The 22,383-nt window shown below is 51.9% G+C and overlaps 1 protein-coding gene across 5 annotated transcripts in view; it reads right to left on the bottom strand.

Annotated features, from left to right (window-relative positions):
• Nucleotides 1-22,383, bottom strand: part of RBPMS (RNA binding protein, mRNA processing factor) — a 139,403-nt gene that overhangs the window by 112,017 nt on the left and 5,003 nt on the right. Inside the window, exon 1 of one of the 5 annotated variants that reach the window (XM_084627011.1) lies at nucleotides 6,838-6,955. The exons of the other annotated variants lie outside the window; for them this stretch is intronic. The gene's annotated coding sequence lies outside the window, so the exon portion shown is untranslated. Of the gene's footprint in view, nucleotides 1-6,837; nucleotides 6,956-22,383 lie in introns of those variants that run through there. 5 annotated transcript variants of the gene reach the window in all.

Here is a 22,383-nt window from a genome sequence, read left to right on the forward strand (position 1 = left end):
CCAGTAAACACCAAATCCCAGTTAGTATTTCCTTGACGACTGAAACTTAGGGGTAAGGAACTGAAACCATCCCAACCTGTCAAGCCTGTGTGTCTGTCTGACTGCGCACAAACATCAGTGTGTCCTGACAGACAACAGGAAAGCTGGACAGGCAAAGAGGCTAGGGAGGGATCTTTTTCTCTCTGAGCACCTTGCCATATTTAATGTGTTTATCCCAGAGATAGGCAAACTACAGCCCGCGGGCCACATCTGGGACCCGGGACCGTCCTGCCCGGCCCTTGAGCTCCCGACCGGGAAGGCGAGCCCCCAGCCCCTCCCTTGTCCTGCAGACTCAGCTTACCGTGCTGCCAGAACTCCGAGCAGTGGGGCTGCGAGCTCCTGCCAGGCAGTGCGGGGGCGTGGCTGGCCCCGGCTGGGCCGCGTGGCTGCCAGTCCTGGTGCTCTGAGCGGCATGGTAAGTGGGTGGGGAGCGGGGGGGTTGGATAAGGGGCAGGGGGTTCCGGGGGGCAGTCAGGGGACAGGGGGCGGTAGGATGGGGCAGAGGTTCTGCGGGGGCGCGGTCGGGGGATGGGGAACAGGGGGGATTGGATAGGCGTGGGAGTCCCAGGGGGTCTGTCAGGGGTTGGAGGTGTGGATAGGGGGTGGGGCAGTCAGGGGACAAGGAGCAGCTGGGGGTTGGATATGGGGTGGGGTCCCAGGGGGGCAGTTAGGAATGGAGGGTCCCGGGCGGGGGCGGTCAGGGGACAAGGAGTAGGGGGAGTTGGATGGGTCGGGGGTTCTGAGGGGGGCAGTCACGGGGCAGGAAGTGGGAGGGGGCGGATAGGGGGCAGGGGCTAGACTGTTTGGGGAGGCACAGCCTTCCCTACCCGGCCCTCCATACAGTTTCAGAACCCCGATGTGGCCCTCGGGCCAAAAAGTTTGCCCACCCCTGGTTTATCCTCACACACCCGTCAGGCAGGGCTGACCTGTTATCCCCATGGCATAGATGGGATCTGAGGCACAGGGGGATGAAGGCCCAGATCCACAAAGGCTCCTAACTGTCACTGATTACAGTGGAAGTCAGGAGCCTACAGACCTTAGCGGAAGCGGGCCAAGGTGACACAGGGAGTCAGCAGAGGGCTGCACTGGCGTGAAGGCTGCCTAGGGTGGAGGAGAGGAATGTCTGCTTTTAGCAAAACGCTCAGCCAACCCAGCCCCCATCCAAGCTCGTGTGCTCACATGCCCATAAAATTGCCAAGTCAGGACAATTTCTCTTCTTTACATTTGCTTCTTCCCATGCAGATAACCGATATCTATCAAAATCTCTGGCTAGTTCTGGAGTGTGAGCAGACCTGGTTTGTATGACAAATAACCCTTGGCTGACCTACAGGCAGACAGCTATTAAACGGTGACGGGTATCCTGGTCTGGCTATACAACACCGGCCTGGTGCATACAGCTCTTGTGTTAACGGTGGGGATAATGCTTGGGGTAGCTCATTTGATATCTGTCCCATCGAGGAAAGACCTGAGAGACCCAGAGCAAGTCCATGGGCTGTGGTGAAACCTGGAAGAGACAAGCCAGGCACAGGACAGACACGCAGGGCTGCTGCCGTCTGTGCCAGCATGACAGACAGACACAGGGAATCTTTCTGCCTGTGCTTTACGGCATTCTCCACTTTTTAGTCCGTTAACGGGCTTTTATCAGAGTCATAAAACTGCCTTTAATCAGGAAGCTTCATACAAGCGCACACAGAAGGCACCACAGCAAGACCAGGCTGATGCAAACTGAGGTCTTTGCTTTTGTACACCAGGGGGATGATTCTCAAAACCAGGTGCCTAGGTTTCTGTTTAGGTACCTAAATCATGCGGCCTCACTTTTCAAAGCGCTGAGCTCCCAATGGCTCGAATGGGGTAAAATGCAGGTTTCTAGCCCACAAATTGTTTTTGAGGCTCTCGTCAGAACCCTCTCCAAGTTTTCACCGTCTGCATCAGAGGGCAGACACCAGAACTGGACCCAGACTCCAGTAATGGTCTAACCAACCGCTGTATGTTATGGTAATGCCACCTCATTTCCTCTGCTTTTACGTCAGTCATCTCCCTTCCAGATGTGCCAAGCTCCAACTGAAGCCAATGGGAACTGCTGGTTTCTCAGTTCTTTTCACAATCGGGCCACTGACTTCAGAGTTAGGCTCTTATTTCGGAACCTCTCGGCCTCCGGTTGCAGTTTGAGCCAGGAAATGCCCAAGTTAAGGTTGCCCATGCGTCTTCACGCCCGAGACACTGACTTTGGGCTTGTCCACAGGGAGACATGGTACATGGCAAGCCCAGGTGTGCATCTTCGGCACCTCCAGCCTGCCACACACTCCCTGTCCGCATGGAGCCTGCTGCCACGTACTCACAGTTCCCTGGCGTGCACGGACCTACAGCTGCTTGAAATGCAAGTACAGCCATGTGCACCACCGCACTGTTGGCACGCACTAGCAGGGTCCACATAGACGCTTAGTGCGCTGCAGAGTTACACCCCAGCTTTCCACACCCGAAGTCTCCATGCAGACTCTCCCAGACAGGGCGCCAGTAGCTGGAAAGAGCAGGGCATGGCCACGGGTGACCAGCAGCAGTCACGAGGAAGGGGGATGCCCTACCTCATTCATGACAGAAACTAGCGGGCATGACGGAGTGAGCATTAAAGTGCATGGGAAATGAGCTGGGCGAGGAGAAGCAAGGGGGGGAAGGGCAGAGTTAAGCTGATTTTGGCTTTTACGGTAGCCAACTAATGTACAAAGAGAGCAAAGCACTGAGAGGTTTATGAGTCCAAGCCATCACCCTGAACTGCCCCTCGGAGCAACCACAGGCTCTCAAGCCTTGGCTGTGTGCAGAATGGAAACATCACATCTAGTGTGGACAAGCCACTGGGGGAATCCTGCCCCCTCGGAAGCTGATGGGAACTTTGCCAGTTTTATCACCGGGGTCCAGATCCCATCCAGGATGCCCAGGGCCAACGTTGGACTTTGGAGGGATGTCTTCAGGTGACAAGGTGGAGCCACTTACCGCACTTCACCTATGATCTCAACCAGGTCCAGGGTGAACACCCAGGATCCAAACCCAGTCAGTCCCCACTTGCCCACTGCAGCACTTCCTGCAGGGCCTTGAGCATATTTGTTGTCTTGTGAAATTATCTCCAGTGCGGCGGGGAACCATCCATACCCTGGGACCTATCGCTGAGGGAAACTCATTCCTTCCACAGACAGGCCTCGCAGGATTCCTTTTTTAATCACTCCTACCTCAGTGACCACCAAATGAAGTCATCAGGAACTAAGTCAAAGGAGCAAGACTGAGTCCTTTGTCCCCTGACATTACTGCTGCTCAGGAATGCTGGGCTTCACCTCACGCCCTATTAGTCCTCATTGGCTCGGCTGGACCCGGCCTGCTCCTCCGTCCTTTGATGTCGAATGGTTTCAACTTGCAGCGCACAAACAAGAGAGACTCCAGTTAATATTAGACCCAGATCTTCCCCGCAATCAGCAGCCAGAGTTACTGACCCCTGACAATCCCTTCCCCTTGTAATTACAATTGTACTGCCAGCCAGAGCCCACAGCACTTCACCCCGTCCTCCAGCTCTGTAATATGTAAGCTAGCTCTGTCATTAATAACCTAACTCGGAGGCTCCGCTCAGAGATTTGTTCTGATGCTTTGTAACAAGGTCATTTAGGCCTAACCGCCCCCCAGCCCAAGGTACTGGTGCTACAATTTATCTCACACTGTGCATTACACGGGTTACAGAATAACTGATACAGAGCCGAGCAACAGGATAAGAACAGCTGTATTAGGTCAGACCAAAGGTCCATCTAGCCCAGTTTCCTCTCTTCCAACAGTGGCCAATGCCAGGTGCCCCAGAGGGAATGAACAGAACAGGTCATCATCAAGTGATCCATCCCCTATCGCCCATTCCCAGCTTCTGGCAAACAGAGGCTAGGGACACCATCCCTGCCCATCCTGGCTAATAGCCATTGATGGACCTATCCTCCAAGAATGTATCTAGTTCCTTTTTGAACCCTGTTATAGTCTTGGCCTTCACAACATCCTCTGCCAAAGAGTTCCACAGGTTGTCTGTGTGTTGTGTGAAGAAATACTTCCTTTTCTTTGTTTTAAACCTGCTGCCTATTAATTTCATTTGGTGACCCCTGGTTCTTGTGTTATGAGAAGGAGTAAATAACACTTCCTTATCTACTTTCTCCACACCAGTCATGATTTTATTGACCTCTATGATGTCCCCCCTTAGTCGTCTCTTTTCCAAGCGGAACAGTCCCAGTCTTATTAATCTTCCTCATAGATGCCACAAACACAGGAGACCCAGCCCCTTAGGGAATCGTCACTGGGCCAGACAGCCCCCAGTGCTGGAGTTGAGCCGAGCACAGAGGTGTATAGCCACTTGGCACCTCCCCGATCTCTTGCCTTTCGCACCTGAAGCAGGCTAGGGCAGCCTTTGCCAGGGAAGTCCCTAATACTGAGGAAATTCCTTGGCAGACAGATTCAGCTGGTTTAGGGCCCCTTTCTGCGAGTATGAAGGGGCCTTATGGTGAGCATGAGCTGGGCCATTCTCAGTGCTGGAGCAAAGGCGATGGAATCCTGGCTTGGAGAATCGAGGATGTGGGCTATGCTCCTGCCTCGGATGTTAGGGCCAGATTCTGCCACCCTCCCTCACTCTGAGCAGCACCTTTCTCAGACAGGGGGCAGAACTGGGCCCTTCCTGGGCCTCTCTTCTGGATCCCCGCCCCAACTCTGTGGGTGCTCGCCCTGGGGTTGAGAGCAGCCCAACCAGCATGCCCAGGGCTGGAGGACAGCGGCAGGTGCAGCCTGAGAGGCGGATGTTAGTCTGATAACTGGCAGCGCTGCCCAAGAGGGGAGACGCGTGGTTCTAGACACCACACCGCTGGCTTTTTCACTGCAGCTACCAACTCTGCTGGCTATTGATACAAGCATCCAGTAACCTCATCACCTCACTCTGCTACTTCCCTTCCAAAGAGACCCCTGCTGTGTGTCCTCTTTGCAGTGGGAACCGGAGAGCGGGGATGCCCTCCTGGGGCAGGGCTGGGCTGGCCCATTCCCACACAGAAAGGATTTGGGCAAGGAATGCAGCAGCTTTGGGCGGCAGTACGGGAAATGTTCGAGTGAGTGTTGGCAGCCCCTTGAAGAAGGAAGAGTTCCAAAGTAGAGTGTGTGGGTTGAGAGTCGACAATGAAATTAATTTGAATTTTATCTTTGTTCCAAGCTTATTTTCATTTCTTATTCCTTCCTTTCTGGATAACTACCCAGCGTATTGGGACAGAAGATTAATGGCTTCAATAAAATGCAACAAGACTTTCAGTTTGTTCCAGGAAATCAAGAAAAACAAAACTAACCGGTACAGAAAACATTTCTGGCCCTCTAGCCTGCCATCACTTACACAACCGTTCAGTCGTTCCAGAATAATTAGGGAGGCCTCATTAAACAGCTCCATCATTATTGGGCAGTTGAGATTTTCAGTTAAAGCAGAGTTTAAAACCCTTTATTGTTATTCACATGTTTATTAAGTGAATTTGCACCACTTAGGCTCAGGGTACAGATTTTGCTCCCTTTGAAGTTGCAAGCAAGTGCAGTCTGTATTTAGGAGTCTGAAGGAGTTGAAATGACTCCTTTGGGGAATGTTACACCTTGTGTCAGATGCCCCTTTCTACCCTGCTAATCTGCAAATGGTTTTAACACTTGAAACTTGATGTGGCTGTAGCCATAAATAAAGTGCACACAGAGGCTAGGTAAAAACACCGAATGCAGCACAGCAAGCCCCAAACATTTTAAATCAGGCGTCAGGCCCCAGAATCATGGGGTTGTTAACCCAGTCACGAGATTTTTAAAAATAACAAATGTTGATTCTTTGTAGCTGCTTTCTGGGTTCTGAGTGTTTAGGGAGTAGCATTTGAGTCATGTTTTCAAGCTTTTCTCACAAGGCCTGGCAGAAATTTTTCTCTGAAATGAAAGTTGAGATTCTCACCAAATCCCAAGGCTCCAGAAGCTGGGGTTTGAGAGATGCACCCAAAATCACAAGACTTGCAATAAAATCACACAGCAAGGCTATTAGCCTTCTTGTCATCACCAGTCTATTCACGCCAAGGAAGCAAATAGATACAAAATTCTCAAGCAACTGTTGCCATCTCCAATTAAACAAATTGTCCCACCCCCTCCAGGAGCCAATGTGAGCTTTTTTTCCCCTGCTGCTGGGCCCTGCCTGGGAGCTGAGTGGCAGAAGGGAAGAGAGGGCAACTGTGTCAGCAGAGGGATCCTGTTGGGATCCAGGAAGTGGGTGGACGGAAGCCTGCCCGCTGCTAAAGGATCCCCTCCCCCGATTAGCGGCACCGCCCGACGGGTGGGAAGAGTCAGCAAACTGGCTCTTAAGCCCAGCAGCAGCTCGGTGGCTGCTCAAAGCATTTGCCCATGGCTGCGATTGCTCCTGTGCCCCCGCTTGTTCCCAACCCTGCCCCGGCCTTGGACCCAGCCTGCCTCACTCTGACCCTCAGCTCCGATTCCTCACCTCTGACTTCGGCTCTGACCTTTGGCTCTGGCAGCTGGCCTCTGCCCTGATTCCTGGCCATGGACTCCTGCTCCGACCACTAGGCTCGGCTGCCGACATCCTGCTCTCTGACACACGCAAAGGGCAACACCAAAGCCAGCAGGCCCTCGGGTAGCACAGTACTGCCTCTGTTATCGCAGAAGGATGTCGGTACGGTAATGTGGCCCTGGCTTCTGCCTGCTAAACAGGTTTTCAGAAGGGCCCGGCCCCCACATTCTCCCACCAACTTCCCCAAAAGCTCAGCTGGCACCTACCTAGAGCGGCTGGTTGTCAGAAGTGTGGGCACCCGGGGTCTCTTGTTGAGAACAAAGGGGGATTCCCCCCTCCCATAGCACTGAGTGCCCTAGTTGCTGCTAAGGTCTGTCAACTCTCTGGCCTGGCCGGCCTGCAGCAAATCCAGACAAGCAAGACATCGGTGGCTGCTGAGATCTTTACAGAAGTTCATCAGGGGACATCTGGACAAAGCCCCGGGAAAGATGGCTAGCTCGCCGAGAAGCTGGCGTGCTGTAATCTCATCTATAATCTCCCTGGCCCGGGGCCAGAAATGTTGTGGGAGATGTCAAAATCACCATAAAAGGAGAAAGAGCCAATCCCAATGGGTCTCTGTCAGCATTTACGTGGGATGTTAGTCTGCAAGGGTCATATACATGCCTGTAGCGCAGTTTAACGTGATTCTCGTTCACTTGCCACGAGAGCCATAGCTTTATCTGCATTTACACACGTCCGATCCCCAGCGCTAAACGGGGGTTCATGCGCGTGTCCAAAGCAGCAGCTGTAATGACCTGCACATACATCGGAACGAGCACGATGCACGCAGGCTCTCGGGCTGAAAAGCGGACGGCCTGGTTCAGGGCAAAGCTGTCCCAGCCATAGCAGACTGGTATCTGTCGCGGAGGGACTTCGGACTCACTGCGCCCATGCCCCCTCCAAAGACGCTGCCCCTGGAGGCGGCTCACACAGGACTACAGGGCAGCAGCCCTCTCCTGCGGTGACTCCTGAAGGGGGAAGGATAATCTGCACAAAGGGGCATAGGGGAGGGCTGTTTCCGTGTCTGAGCATATACATCTGGCTCCATGCCCTGCCCACTGTGTGTTGTCAGGGGCTGGAGGAGAAAGAGCTTTATCTCGTGTGCTGCGAGGCCAGGGATACATGCAAGGGCCGCACGGCAAGCGAGCCAGCAGACTGGACTTTGCATGTCTGGACCCTAGTGCCCCAACCTCATGAACCCCAGCCCTCTTTCTCCAGGTCCGCTCCCCACGCTGGGTGAAGGGGCACAGCACCTGGGCAACATTTGGACCCCCCCCCCCCCAGCTGAATGGAATAAAACAATCCAGCAGGCATTTCAAATGCCATGTAGCATTCCAGTGACCTGGGCAAGGCCGGACTGCCTGGGAGCTGCCCTTGTTAGAATTACTGGTGCCCCAGTCACGGCCCATCCTAGGAGCCCTGGTGTCAGGAAGTGGATGGGGGTGGAGAACATTCAGCTCCTTTTGGCTGCTATTAGAAATTGGAGTTGGAAAGTTGTTAAAAGGTAAATTTACAGAAGAAATTTTTTTCACCCAAAATATTGAAAAAACAGTGTATCGTGTACAAGAACTTTGACTCCCTGCCCTCCCCCCCCCCGGCTTTCTAATTGGCCCTGAATTCTTTCATTCCTCATCTACCCAGGAGATAGGCCAGCTACTTCCTGTTTGATAGATCACTATTTCTCTCTCTCTTTTTTTAAATCAATTAATAATACAAACCAGCACTTATTCACTCATCCTGGGTGCTTTGTTTTAGTGATTTTGTCTCCTTTGCAATGATGTAAAGTGGCTAAAATGTCTTCTATCACACCAGAGTTTTCTTTTAAAATCACATTTACCAGTGAGCCCCTTGCTGTAAAGCGAGGATTGCCAGCCCCAGACATTCAAAAATCACGAGCCTGCCCTCAGAAAATTAAGGGATGGGCTAAAATATCGCAAGATGTTTTTAAAAAAAAATAATTCATTTGGATTCTTTTTTCTTTTCTCTCTGGTGCTTGGATGTTTAGGTCAGGCTCGGGTCAGATTTTCAAGCTTTTCTCTGCATCCACAAGGGCTAGAAACATATATTTTTTAAATGGAAGCCAAGATTTTCACATAATCCCAGGACTCCGGGAGCCAGGACTTCAGGGAAATCACCACGTATTATGAGACGTACCAATGGGCAATGCTGAAAACAGTATGAAAAAATACAGCTGGAACCGGACACCCCAAAGAGACATTCTGGTCACTCTTTCTCCTCTCCAGTCCACGCTTCAGCTCAGTGCTCCTGCTAGTTAAAAGCACAAGGGACGGGTAGCGCTATAGGGTCAGACTCTACCAGGCTTACTCATGCGAGTAGAACCTCGCTCAGTTATTCATGGAGTACCTGTAGCAGAATCAGACCCATATCCGAGGGAGTGGCACACAAAAATAACCAAAATTCCCCCAGAAAATCCAACTGACGCTTGGTTCTCTCCTGCAGTTGTGGCACTGGAAAAAACAGAATGGGTTTTCACCCAAAAAACGATCAAATATTAAGACTCTATCATCCTAAGAAAGAATCCCAGAGACCCAAAGAAATCCTGAAATTCAGATCCTCTGCAGCTCAACATAGATTTTATAATTTTGACCTACAACTTGTTCGAGAGAAAAGTTCTGAGAAGTCCTCTAAAATTAGGCCTCAGAAAGCCATGGCATCTCTTTAATAATGCCTTGTTTTCTTTGAGAGTTCAAATTCAGGTCAGCCAAGTTTTAAACTACAAAATTATACTGCAGTGTTAGTCAAGGAGGGAAGATGGGGGAGTGCCGGTTAGGAGTGATCTTTAAAGGATCTCTTATCTGGTGTCTATACCAAAAAGAACTTCTCTTCTGAGCCCATCAGATCATCAGCATTTGGGGCAGGAGGGGACAGGTATTTCTATGGCCTAATTTAATCAAAGCTCCACATTTCCCTTCTGCAGACGCCCCCACAGCCTGCACACACAGACATGAAAGTTAGATTTTGGGCTTGTCTGGTTTTGCTCAGGCTTCTACGGTGCAGAAGATTAGGAGATCTTAACAGACCCTGCAGACACGGCCACTCACATCTAATCCTCTCCATCAAGAAGCTACAAGAGGAAGAGCCCCTAGGGTGACCAGATGTCCCGATTTTATAGGGACAGTCCTGATATTTGGAGTTTTTTTTTTTTTTTAATATGGGCTCCTATTACCACTCACCCCCGTCCCGATTTTTCACACTTGATATTTGGTCACCCCAAGAGCCCCAGAGGAGCAGCCCTGGAAGTGAGACTACAGCTGTCAGTGCACTGTATTTCACTCACGCTCAGTTCCCGCTGCATGCGTCTGGGGCGTTCAAACTCTGGGGCAAGCCAGAGAAACTCTTGTGGAATTTGCTCGTGCTCCCTAGATCCAGCAGGAGGTAACTGTAAAGTACATGACCATGTGCAGGGAATCACCTGTTCTGCTACTAAAATGAGCTACCTTTCCACAAAGTCTTAAAGAAATGTCACGCTTAGTAACAACATCTCGACGGGGTGCAAACGTTTTCTCAGAAACGGCTGCAACTTTATGGGCCTGCTTCTCCACTTCCTTCCCCCGGAGTAGAGGCTTAAGCTGTATGGCGTGGCTGTGAAATGTGACCAGATTGGCATGGCAGTGCCCTATCCCCGCTTTGTACTGCGGGGGGTGAGCAACAGCACTTGGGGCCTGGCGTGGCAAATGGGGGTCTGTGCATTTGGTTTGAAGTGTCTTCAGCTGAAATCAGACCTATGTGGTGACATTAGTGAAATGTGGAGAGTAGACTGGTTTTGATTTCAGTAATAAAAAGACACATGGTCAAGGCAGTAGATGCCCGGACGTGTATCAGCAGTGTAATGCAGCATAGCAATACATGACGTTGGTGGAGAAGTCAGGAGAACATCCCTTCTGATCTAAAAGGGAAACACTCAGATCATCTAGCCCACAAATTGTATGGAAGATTTACATACAGACCACAGGAAATTTGTTCTTTATTCCATTGTTAAATTACACAGCACCCTCCTGCATGGATTAAACCAGCAATTAGTGTAGGTCCTACATAAAAAATACTCTGTAAACCTGCTATGTTAAGGTTCCAATAGGAGTGGGGAGTTGGCACCTATAAAAATGAAGTGGAGACGATACACAAATAGTAGTTTCTCCGCAATAATTCTTGACACACTGTGCAAATGGTTTTTGTTAAACATTGAAAAAGACAAAGATTTTACATGGAAATTAGGATGGTTTTGCCTTATCTGCAGAGAGCATCCAGGGGCCTCACAGTCCATAGGAAAGGAGTGAAAAAAGCTCCAGAGATAAATCTTTTTTAAAAGCCTAATAAAATAAATGGCTCAAGTCTGACAGCCCCTGTCCTCAGAGCGGTGTTAATTTACCCTGGGAACGTCTCGCAGGCCAGAGAAGAGAGTGACCAATCATGGCTCCCTCCCCAGACAGCGGCTGAGCCCCAGAAATAAAGCAGGACCACAGAAACCACAGCTGACAGAGCACAGGCTTGCAATGGCATCAACTGGGGGGGGAAATTCTGCAATTCATGGTACTTTTCCGGACCGTGAGGAAGGGATTGCGAGGGGGCCTAATGCAAGAAGAGCAGAGGGATGGATCGTCCTGTCGCAGCGTTTCAAACCGACAGCCGACGTTGCGCTGTTACTGTGACAGCGGAGGAGCGAAAACTGTAAGAATCAAAACCCGGGCAACACTAGATCTGCTCCAAGCTGGGTTTTCACAGACTCATCGATTCCAAGAAGGGACCTTTATGCCCATCTGGGCTGACTCCTGCATAACAACCTTCCCCAGGGATTCCTGCACCCGGCTGTGGCAAGATGGCCGATGTTAGTCTGGTGGGTCCTGCGCTTTTCTTGGCGGGGAGCTAAGATGCCCCCCTTTGCCCCTGCTCTTGGGTGCCGAGGGCCCCGTTACTAGCCCGGGAAGGTGGCAGAGGAGGGAAGCAGGGGAGGGGTCTGGGTTTAAGTCCCAGCCCCTCTCAACCCCTGTGGGTTTCTTACCCTCGTCCCCCTTAGGTGGGGTTACCCTCAGTCCTTAGATGCTGGGGGGAAGGGAGTCTCCCTGTCCTGCTGGGGCAGGGTCTCCCTTACTTCAATTCTCAGGTCTTCTAAATCTCTCAACACACTCCAGTCCTTCCTCCTCCTCTGTCTGCTTGACGCAGGGGGGGGTTATTAGGTTCCTCACAGGGCCTTAATTGACTGCAGGTGCTCTAATTAACCTGCAGCCACCTTTCCTCCTCTACAGGGACCCACGCCTTAATTAGCCTTGAGCTTATCTATTTCCCCTCTAGCACTCTCCCACTGCTCCCTGGCCCTCCTGTATCACACGGCTCCTAACTTGTGCTTGAGTCACCTGCATGGACCCCTTGGCAAGATAAGCGCTTTAGCAGGGTTGGAGTGATGACCATACATATCAGCTCCCATTGCAAATGTATAAGCACAGGGCGCTGGTGTCTCAAGCTTATCACAGGGTGGAGGAAAAGTACAGAAACCCAACTGCCTGATGATGCCTCTGAGCTTGTGTGCTTGGTTATGATGATGCCGTGTAGCTGACTATACATACCATGGCAGCTGGCGGCCTTGCACCGCAGGCATCAGCAGACCGCTGTTATATCTGCCGTGTGTAAAATGTACGACTTGGAGCCCCTGGGAAAGCATCCCGCAGCCGTGTGTGTTGTGGTTGCATGGTCAGTGAGCATTTGCATGTAGACTACATGCAGTGGGGTTTGCGTCAAGGTGCAGTTAATACTGGAGGCCTAGTTGCCAACTTGAATAAAAATTCTTCACTCCTTGTATGACTGAAAATGAAACAACCTCTGAGTGTGTCTGGCTAGAACTGTAACTGGCAGAGAGAGGAGGTGGTGAGCAAAGACTTTGGATTATTCACCCCAGCAAAGTATGGCCCACGGTGTGGTTTCCATTTGTGAATCCCAGGCCTCGCTGTGAGGCCCTCACACACACGCACAGCTGCCTCTGCATCCACCTCGAGCTACAGACGAGTAGCAGGAGTTGGTGCAGTGGCTAAGAGGTGACACTTTTCTTTCAGCCCCACTTCTAGGGACATAAAAAGGCAATTTGAGATTTTGAAATATGGAAAATTCTTACACTTCCTAAAAATTGATTTTACTGATTCAATTCAGAATCAGCCAGAGCCTCTTCTCTGGCCTTAGGTCAAATTTTATGGAGCCTGGGGGCAAACTTGGGACAGTGGGTTGAAATGGGGCCTAGAAGAGAACGGCAAACTCAACTCCTGCGCTGCCCTGTCCTCGTCCAACCCACAAGGAGGCTCCAGCCATGCTTTAAAGCAGGTCAGGCTAACGCATTGTAACCCGAGCTTGGCCAGCCGGAACGGTGGAGGGCAAAATGTTTTAAACTGAGTTTGCAAACTATAGTCTCTCCAATAGAATATTGCTTTCAAACGCTGCCTATGCCTGGCTGGGTCACTCCCATGCTATGCTTGCACCGTGGAAGCAGGAGCTAACCTATTAGGCCCCAGTTGTGCCATGCAATCGGCTAGTGCCACCCCCATGCCAGTAGATTGCAGCGCAGGACTGGGGCCCGGACCCAGATCCTCCAGACTTCTCCCTACACCTCACTCCGACCCTGGCTACCCCAGTCTGTTGTGCCGACAGGTCATCACACTGCATCTCTGGCTGAGACAAAGTGATCCTGGACCCGACTGCAGACTACAGTACACCTGGGATGTTCTGGCTGTTAAACAGCAGCAACAAAATATTTGCATTCGTATTCTCTACTTCCTCCTTAGCACAGCTTAGCACCTTATTAGCTCTTCAGAAAGCCTCTTGTGTGCATGGTCCCTTCTCCATGAGGCCGAGATCTTTTGCTGCTCATTCAGCAGTTGTCAGTGTAAAATGTTTCCTTCCCATACGCGGGATGGACCTTGTATTCTGCACAGAATTTCATCTATGATGCGTCACCCAGTTCCTGAATTCAGCTAGGTCCTCCTGGCCCTCTCCACCATACCCATCCCACTACTTCTTCTCCTAGCTCTGACTGCTCTGGGAAAGTCCCACACGTCTCCCCCTTCGCACCATTTCTCTGTGTGTTCTTGGCCTTCCAATACTCTCTGAACACTGATGCCTTTCCAGACCTGGCCCATCTCCCTCTACCCATTCCCTGACCTCAGCTGTCTCTCTGACGTCTCCTCCCAGATGCCTCGCTGCAGGGGGGCTGGAACCATTTGTATAGTGGGGGTGCTGAGAGTCATTGAACCAAACTGTAAACTCTGTATATAATGGAAACCCCTTCAAGCCAGGGGGTGCCGCAGCACCCCACAGACCCCTAGTGCCAGCACCTATGCCTCACTTAACTTCAGCGGCCATAACCGAGTGGATCACCCCTGCCAGCCGTCTCCACTCTCCTGTCCATTCGATCGTCTCTTCTACCCGTCGTACCTGAGAACCTATGAAAAATGCCACCGTCCCACTCGGACGTGCTCTCTGTGCGCTCGGACACAGGGCTCCTGACCTTGGTTACCAGCGCCACTGTTTTATTGCTCTTTTACTCCTGCAACCCCTGCAGAGTCAACACAGCTCAGAGAGAGGGAGACGGATTCATGTTCTCACACCGCCCCAGGATTGCTGACTATGTCACTGCTGGGCTAGACCCTGCCCTGTTTGCACCTATGCGCGTGCAGGGAAATAACCGAGGGCGGGCGCAATGCACCCAAAGGATCATGACTGCTGGGGGTGATGTGAGAGCCAGAAAGAGCCCAGCCTGCTTGCCGAGCACAGTTACTGCCTCACTGGGAGGTAGAACACGCACCTTTTGCCTTGTAAACTGAGCGTGTTTGATCTAGTGTCACTGAGAGTCTACAGGCTGAAATTCCACAGTGCCACTTTACAGAACGGCACGTTGGGGGCCACTTGAGAGGGACACCTCAGCTAAACACCTTCGGAAAGTCACCCGTTGCAGCCACCAGACCATTAACCCCTTCAACCAGCTCTCAATGAGGTCAAGGGGCCGGATTTACTCTCCTGTTTATCTGTCACATTATACTCCTCTAGGAGCTTTATATCATCTTCATCGCTGTTCTCAGTGATTTCGTGGGCACCCCTTCTCCAGCCCTGACGTGGGCTCTGGAGTAACTGAACGAGAGACAGCCGGGAGTGAAGGATGGGAGCAGAGGCACTGGCTCAGACCCAGGGGCTGGACATTTACTGACACAGGTTCAAACCCATATAACTGACCACACAGGGTTTGGCACAAATACAACTCAAGTTTTTAATGAATTTCAGGTAAACTGGAGCAACTTCAGTACAGGCGAGTCCTCATGAAACAACTCGCCCAAGGTTCCACTTGGGTCAGAGTCACAGTCGTGGGGGATAGCGATTTAACAGTGAAAGCTCAACTAGGGAGTTCAGTCTGTATCGAGGGATGGATTCCAGGACAGATTCCCTGGCTGCAAAGTGGGGGAATCGTCAATGTTCTGTTTGGAAATGCCTTGCTGTTTTGAAGTTTGTTTTATTGTAATGAATTATAATGCAATATAAAATAAGAAAAACACTCAAAACATTTTGATTTTTTCATGTTTCCATTGACCAAAAACAATTCCCCCCCCCCAGAATTTTCATTCCATGGGAAATTTCACAATGTTTTGTTTTCATTCCAATTTGGAAAAAATGCCAATTTCCGAATGTTGGAATTTCCCGTGGAACAGAGTTTCTGCGTGTCGCTAACTCCCGTCATTACGCTGCACTGTATGTTTCCAGGTGTTTGACACTGCAGGACCTGACATTACTGACATTCGACGTGTTCGTGTCTTTGTTTCTATCTCTGTCCCCAGCTTTGCCTCATTTCTCTGTATTTATCTCAGCCCGGTGGGGAAGGCTGGCTGCTCCCAGGTGACCCCAGAGACCAGTTTGCACACATAGACCTCAGACATGAGATTCCTCCCTATTTCTTTCACATGCTGAGGCTGGTTCTCTCCTGCTCTGCACCTTGTTTGGTCACTTACACCCTTATGTGAGTGCAAAGGCCGTGAAAAATGCTACCACATCAGAACGGACGCATTTGCCAGCCCTGTGCACAGACACCTGTGGGACACAAGAGACACAGACAGTGGGGAAATCAGGCCCCCCTATGCACACCCTCATCAGGGTTCCCACAGCACATGCTATGTAGCTAGATGGTGGTGACAACAGACCATGGCAAATGCAGCCAGAAGGCCCTTGTGATCAGTGGTTTCCATAGCCGTTGACACCTGATTGACCCCATCACTTGGAAAGCCTCTCCTCCCATCTCCACTGCATTTCCTGACACTGGGAACAATCTGTCACCTGCAAACAGCTCCAGAGACATTGGGATGCAATAAACTTGTTTGCCTAGCCCGGCTCAGGTCACATTATGCAAGCCTGCCACCTCAAGAGGACTCCAAACACAAGGGATTTACAGATAAAATACAGTCAAGGCTGCCTGGCTGGGTACAACACGCTCCCAAGCAAACTTTAACTTCAAAAAGGTGAAAGGTGAGTGGCAAGACAGTGAATATGAGTCACTTGCAAGGCACTTAATTAGCTACTCCTAACTAATACTTAAACCAAACCTTCCAGTTACCACACTTCAGCAGAGCTAACTTTAATTTTCTACTAGTGGTTTAACAGGTTGACTGCCCACTGCCCAAGAATAATCACTTACAAGTCAGAAGACTGGAATCCTGGTTACAGAATAAAATGATGGTAATGGAATATTTTACCAGAATTGCTCTGTAGTCATATGGCCTGACATTCGTATTTGTCAACACCAAACCGATTTTGCAACGGGATTACTTTGCTTCCAGTTACTCTACAGCTCCTGCTGACGGTGAACTAAACCGAAGCTTCCTTGGAGAAATGATTTGGGAATATAGTCAAAGGGTGACAACAGAGGTCACGTCATTAAAAGTTTCTGCAATTCTAAGGGCTGCATAATCACACTTACAATGCATGTATGGGGAGGGATAGGTCAGTGGTTTGAGCATTGGCCTGCTAAACCCAGGGTTGTGAGTTCAATCCTTGAGGGGGCCATTTAGGGATCTGGGGCAAAAATTGGGGATTGGTCCTGCTTTGAGCAGGGGGTTGGACTAGATGATCTCCTGAGGTCCCTTCCAACTCTGACATTCTATGATTCTATGTCGCCTCCCACCTGCATCATCTAGCTCCCTATGGAAAGGCCATTTCTGAGTGACTGATGATCCGAAGCTGCCCCGTCTCAGGTTAATTTATTAGCCCTGACTGGCCACCCTTCCTCACAATGAGTGAGTAGTCCCTTGGAAAATGGATGCAGCATAAGGTAGGGAAAATCTGGCCTGCATGTCCGATAGGGAGGCAGGCACATTGCACTCAGTGGATTTCTATAGCTCACAAGAGGCTGGGATAAATATAAGAAAAGGAAAATGTAAGTAAAAATCAAGAAGCAGTTCCTGATAGTGGGATCTGGGACCTACGTCCTGCCCCCACAGTTCACCTGCCTGTGGGATTCTCTGTCTTTGCTAGTAGCCCCGCAACGCAACTGAAACTGACAGCCGGTCTCAATGAGCACTGGATAAGTCTGAAGTGTCTCTAAGCATCAGACTGTTTAGTGCTGGTTGCCGTTACCAGCCACGGTGCTAGCAGAAGAATGGTATTCCTCAAGGAAAGGATTTTAAAGGGGTGAATGTGTGTGGCGGCAGAGACGGGAAGGAAAGCGGGAGAGGAGCTGTGACAGAAGAGACAGAAAACCATCATTTAAGACCTCAAAAGCTGCTGGATCCAAAATGTGCTGGCAGGCTTCTCTCCTGTTGGCACAGAACTGTGTTCCTGAAATTGACTTGTAAAACACGCCTGTCCTTTAGGAAAGTGGAATTTCACCACAACAGCAAAACACTGCACAACACGCGTCTAACATCCCCAGCGTGGGACGAAGGTACGCCCAGCGCTCTCCGCCGGCCGGGGACATTCCATCCCCGGGGATTAGTCCTTACATAAATACTCTCTCCATTAACGGACTTGCTCTCCTTTTGGTTTAGATTACCAGGGTCTGTTTAAGCATGTTGCAAACCCACAGATTCACTGACATAAACAAGACCGTCTTCGCTGGGGCCCAACTGGGATTTGCAGCATGCCTTGTTGCTGGCCTCAAGACTCATCCCTGCCACGCAGGGCCTGATGCTCACCTGTGTTTAGAACCAAGTTCAAAGCCACATGGCCCTGGGGGGCAGCAAAAAGGGGGGAGGAACGTTTCTGCCCCAGCATGAGGCAGTGCAGGAGAGCGGGAGCAGTGCTTCTGTAGGCAGCTTGGGGCTTTGCCACATTGCTCCCCCTGTTCCCACCAAACACAGCGGCGTGACCCGCCGCAGGATGCAGCCCTGCACCCAAGGGCCCCTGCCTGCCAGCTCCCTGGCGGTCATTCAGCCATTTGAGAGAGACATTTGCTGACTGCCGCGACGGGAGGGGCTGACTGTTCTAGCGGCACTGCCAGGGGGAAGGGACATGGCCACAGTGAACAGCAGCCACCCGAGTCCTGCAAAAGGCAAGCAGAGGGCAAGAGACATTTTGTCCTGGGCTGGGCTGAGTGCTCTGCTGATGCCATCCACTCAGGGCACACCATGATACAGGCCCAGCTGGGGAGAGCGTGACGGGGGGGCCCCCCCCTCCCAGAGAGGCAGGCCCTGCAGCACAGGCCCTGCCAGGAGGGACAGTAGGGGCTTCCCCTCCCCTTCAGAGAGGCAGGGGTGACAGCTGGTGTGCCCCCAGCACTTACCCCACCAGGGTGTCTCTGCTTGGGAGGGGCATTTGGGCCCACTGCACTGTTTAATTTAATTTAATAATGTACAGCACAGAGCCCCCTGCTTAGCTGGCAGGTCCCCCAGAGCAGAGGGGCTTGGAATTAGCACCCCAGCAGGACGCATGGAGCAGCTCCCCACTCCTCCCCAGAGTGATGGGCTCAGGCTCTCTAAGGAGTCAGGCACATTTTAAAGCTTTTCTTCACAGCTGAGAGCTAGACCCACTTTTCTTTTATAATGCAAGCTGAGATTCGCATGCAGTCCTGTGACTCCAGGGGGTTGAGCCCTCGGCTTGGGTCTATACTGTCTGGGCCTTCATCCAGCCCTGCCTACAAGAGCTCAGCTTGAAGCCTATCAGCACTGCAGAATAACGCCAACAGAAGACCTGTCATGAAATCCCAGAGACCCTGGCAAACAGCAGCAGGGGAGAGGCAGACGGGAGAGAAGTGGCGGGTAAAGTGAGGGACAAGGACGAAGGCTGGGGAGCTATGCCAGAGCGGGAATGCGGAAATGGGCACAAGAAAGCAAGAGGCCAAGCACTCAGGCAGGAGATGACTATGGAGGTGAAGTGGGAGCTCAGGGCAAGGACAAAGGCAGACAATGGAGGCAGCTTTACTACCAGGTTATTTCATGTCTCTGAGTATTCTCTAGGGCACTTACGCAGTAAAGGACGCTGGGTATCTGGGAAACAGCCTAAAAGCCAGACAGTTTCTAAGAGGGGAAGGATGGCTCAGGGGATGGGGTGCTAGCCGGGGACTCATAGACCTGCATTCAGTTCCAGCTCTGCCACAGACGCCCTGCATGCCCTTGGCCAAGTCACTCAGCCTCAGTTCCCAGGTGTACAATGGCAGGAACAGCCCTGTCCTACCTTCCAGGGTGTGAGGGTAAATACATGAGAGCTGGGGAGGGGCTCAGCTGGCACAGGGATGGGCTCTGTGGATGTACATTATTAAAATCCTGGAATATTTTCAGCTGCCTCCCGACTTAGGATTCCTGAGCAGCGATCACTGGCCTCGCACATGACACCTCCACGTGCATTCAAGGGCCAACACACGCTCTCTACTCCTGGGGTGAGTGTGGGGGTCCCCCACTCCTGTCCGGAACCCTGCAGGCCTGTGGCTGTCGGGGGAGCAGCCAGGCCTGACAACCCCCTCGGCCAGACTTGGGGAAAGTGAGCTACAGCCAGCTAGAGCTCAGCCACCTTAGCGTTGGCAGGTGTCTGGTTTTCGACCAGATGGCCCAGTCGAAAAGGGACCCTGGCGGCCCCGGTCGGTGGTGCTGCGGGACTAAGGCAGGCTAGTTCCTACCTGTCCTGTCAATGTGCTGTACCCTGGAAGCAGCCAGCAAGTCCAGCCAGTTAGTGGGGCAGCAGGGGCTGGAGAGCAAGAACCTCTGTCCGTGTGGTCCCTGGGTCCCGTGGAGCTCTCGGCCGCCTGCTCTGCACGCTGCACCCTGAACGTAGAATGCAGAGATTCCAGTGGGAGTCCGCCCAGCTCCTGCCCACGAAGGATCAGGGATTTGGGTCTGAGCATCTGGCTGGGGGGAGGCAGTTGCTGGGGTTTCCACTCCACTACCAAATAAGGCATCTGCCAAGTTACATGCCATTCTCAGGCTACAGTTCGACAGTCTCATTTACAAAAGCCAAAAGATCTTCTGAGCGCCACATTCCCTACCAACCGCCTGGCGGTCTCAGCCTCGGACACCCGGACCTCCCGAAGAGCCAGTGGCACTAAGTGCTATTGAGGCGCAGGAAACAGAGCTAGCTCCTCCCATCAGCGAACGCAGCCCCTTGCTATTAGCACAGACTCGTCAGGCAAGGCCTCTCGCAGCGCTCCCCACTCATCTACCGTGTTACAGCACGTGCCGGGAGAGGCTTGCTGAGCCCCTAATGACCCCACCGTCCCAGGAAGGCTCCTGGAGGATTGCACAGGATTGCATGTTCCAGTCCTGCAGCTGATCACTTGGGCCGACCCTGGCCCTCACTCACGCCAGAGGCCAGGCAGCTGAGCACTGGAGGGAGGGCTGAGGCCTGGGCAGATCCGATTGCAGGGACAGGGCTGACGGTGTGCCAGGTCCCATGGCGCTGGAGATGGGGATTTAGGTGTTGTCTGGGACACGCTGCCTGGATGGAACCCCACAGAGGGTAACAGTGACGAACGCAGCCCTTTTGCTAACAGCTGGGGGCAATTTGCCGTACCCAGTAATCCAGTCCTCCTAGCCCGGGAACAAGCGCGAGGTGCAGTATGAACAGGCTAGCTCCGTGGGGATACAAAGCCAAAGAAAAGGGTCCGGGTTCCTGTCTGTGTGGTGCTCAGACCCCTGCCTTTGGGGGTATAGCGAGGTGAAGGGGTTTGCTTCTACAAACCCAAAAGCACTCCTTCGTCTAGCTGTGGTGGCCCCCACTCATCATCTGCCTGGTTTGCAGGGTATGAAAACAGCTGAGGGAAGGGTTTGGCCAAACCAGCCCCATGCTGGGCAGGACAAGGCCTGTGCTGGAAGCCAGCACACAGATGCAGATGGCTCCCAAAAGGGGAGATGTGTATGTTGCAGGGTGATACCAGCATAGCTGAAATACGGTGCAAAGGCCACTCCCTGGCCCTCAAAGGTAGACAGACAACCAATTTCCAAGCCTGGAGCCTAGAGTACACTAGAGAAACCCAGCCTGCTCACCACCATCCTCCACACACCCAGCAGAACAACCGCCCTTCTGCTGATTGTCCCAAAATGGGCCCTGGCGTGTCAGAGGGACCCATCTCTGTCTCCCCACATTGACCCTACAAAGGCCACACATGTATATCAACAGGCAGATTCTGCCACAAATTGTGTGTTTAAAAACAAACAGTGGCAAGGCAAGGGTGAGCTGAAAGACGCCCTCCTCCATGCAGCCAGCCCCGGCTGGCTCTCCCATGCAGCCACGAAGCTGTTCGACACAGTGTTCATCCCAGGATAGCTGTGCTGGGGAGGAGGTGAGTTTGTACAGGTCATTGTATAAAGGTGTCTATGCCACTATAGCCCGTTCCTCTTCCCAAACGGGGCTAGCTGTATTGGTGTAAGCACTTTTATTGTGGTATAACCACATCCACACTAGGACGGTGGAATGACATTAGCTATCCTGGGCTTGTTAAAACACTGTGTAGACAAGTCAAGAGACAGGCAAAGGCCATGGGCAGAAGCACGTTTCCAACTTGTGATTGCTTGACTGATGGCTAAACTGATGCGGCCGACCCCGCATGCCCCTTCCAGCCAGCCCCAGCGCTTACCAGCCAGTGCCTCTCACAGCCACATCTCCCATGGCAGAGCCTGGCTTTTAGGAGGGTGCTGGGTAACCAAGTCACATGGCTTATCATCCCCACGGCAGCCCATTGGGATTGCCGGGAAGAGATGCCATGAGGCTGTGTCCCGGCAGATCATGCTAACATTAGAGGGGATGTCACAGACTGCGGGGGAGGGGAAGGAAGAGTCACAGAATAGAGGGAGTGTCACAAAGCAGGGTGATGGCAGGAGGGAGACAACATGGGTGACCCATGCTGTAAAACAAAGCTTTGATTTTATGGAAATTTGCCACGTCTCCCCCTTCATTATGCCAAGATCTGATGTGCCAGCCCCACAGATGGAGTGAGTGACCATCTCACCAACGCTGCTCCAGTCACACCTATCCCGCAGATGGAGAAAGATCTGGGGGGATGTTCACTGAAATCTTATCTGTGAGGGACACTGCTGCTGGCTTTCACCATTTTATTGTGTCTCATGATATTTAGTGTTTTCTTTAAAGCCCCAGCTCCTGGAGTCAGGTGATTCCCTTTCATTGTAAAAGGACATTTCTCGCCCTCCTGGTTAGAGAGAGCAGCTTGAAAACGTGACTTGGCTGCAACCTGAAGGCTCACAGACCAGAGAGCAAAGGAAAAGACCCCAACATTTATTATGTTTGACAATCCAGTGAGTCCGGGGGGGTTGAACCCTGAGGTTGGAGGCTTGGAGTTGGTGATACTGGAACTA

Source organism: Lepidochelys olivacea, assembly GCF_965140295.1.
Source record: "Lepidochelys olivacea isolate rLepOli2 genome assembly, chromosome: 4".
In the NCBI taxonomy this organism is placed as follows: domain Eukaryota; kingdom Metazoa; phylum Chordata; order Testudines; family Cheloniidae; genus Lepidochelys; species Lepidochelys olivacea.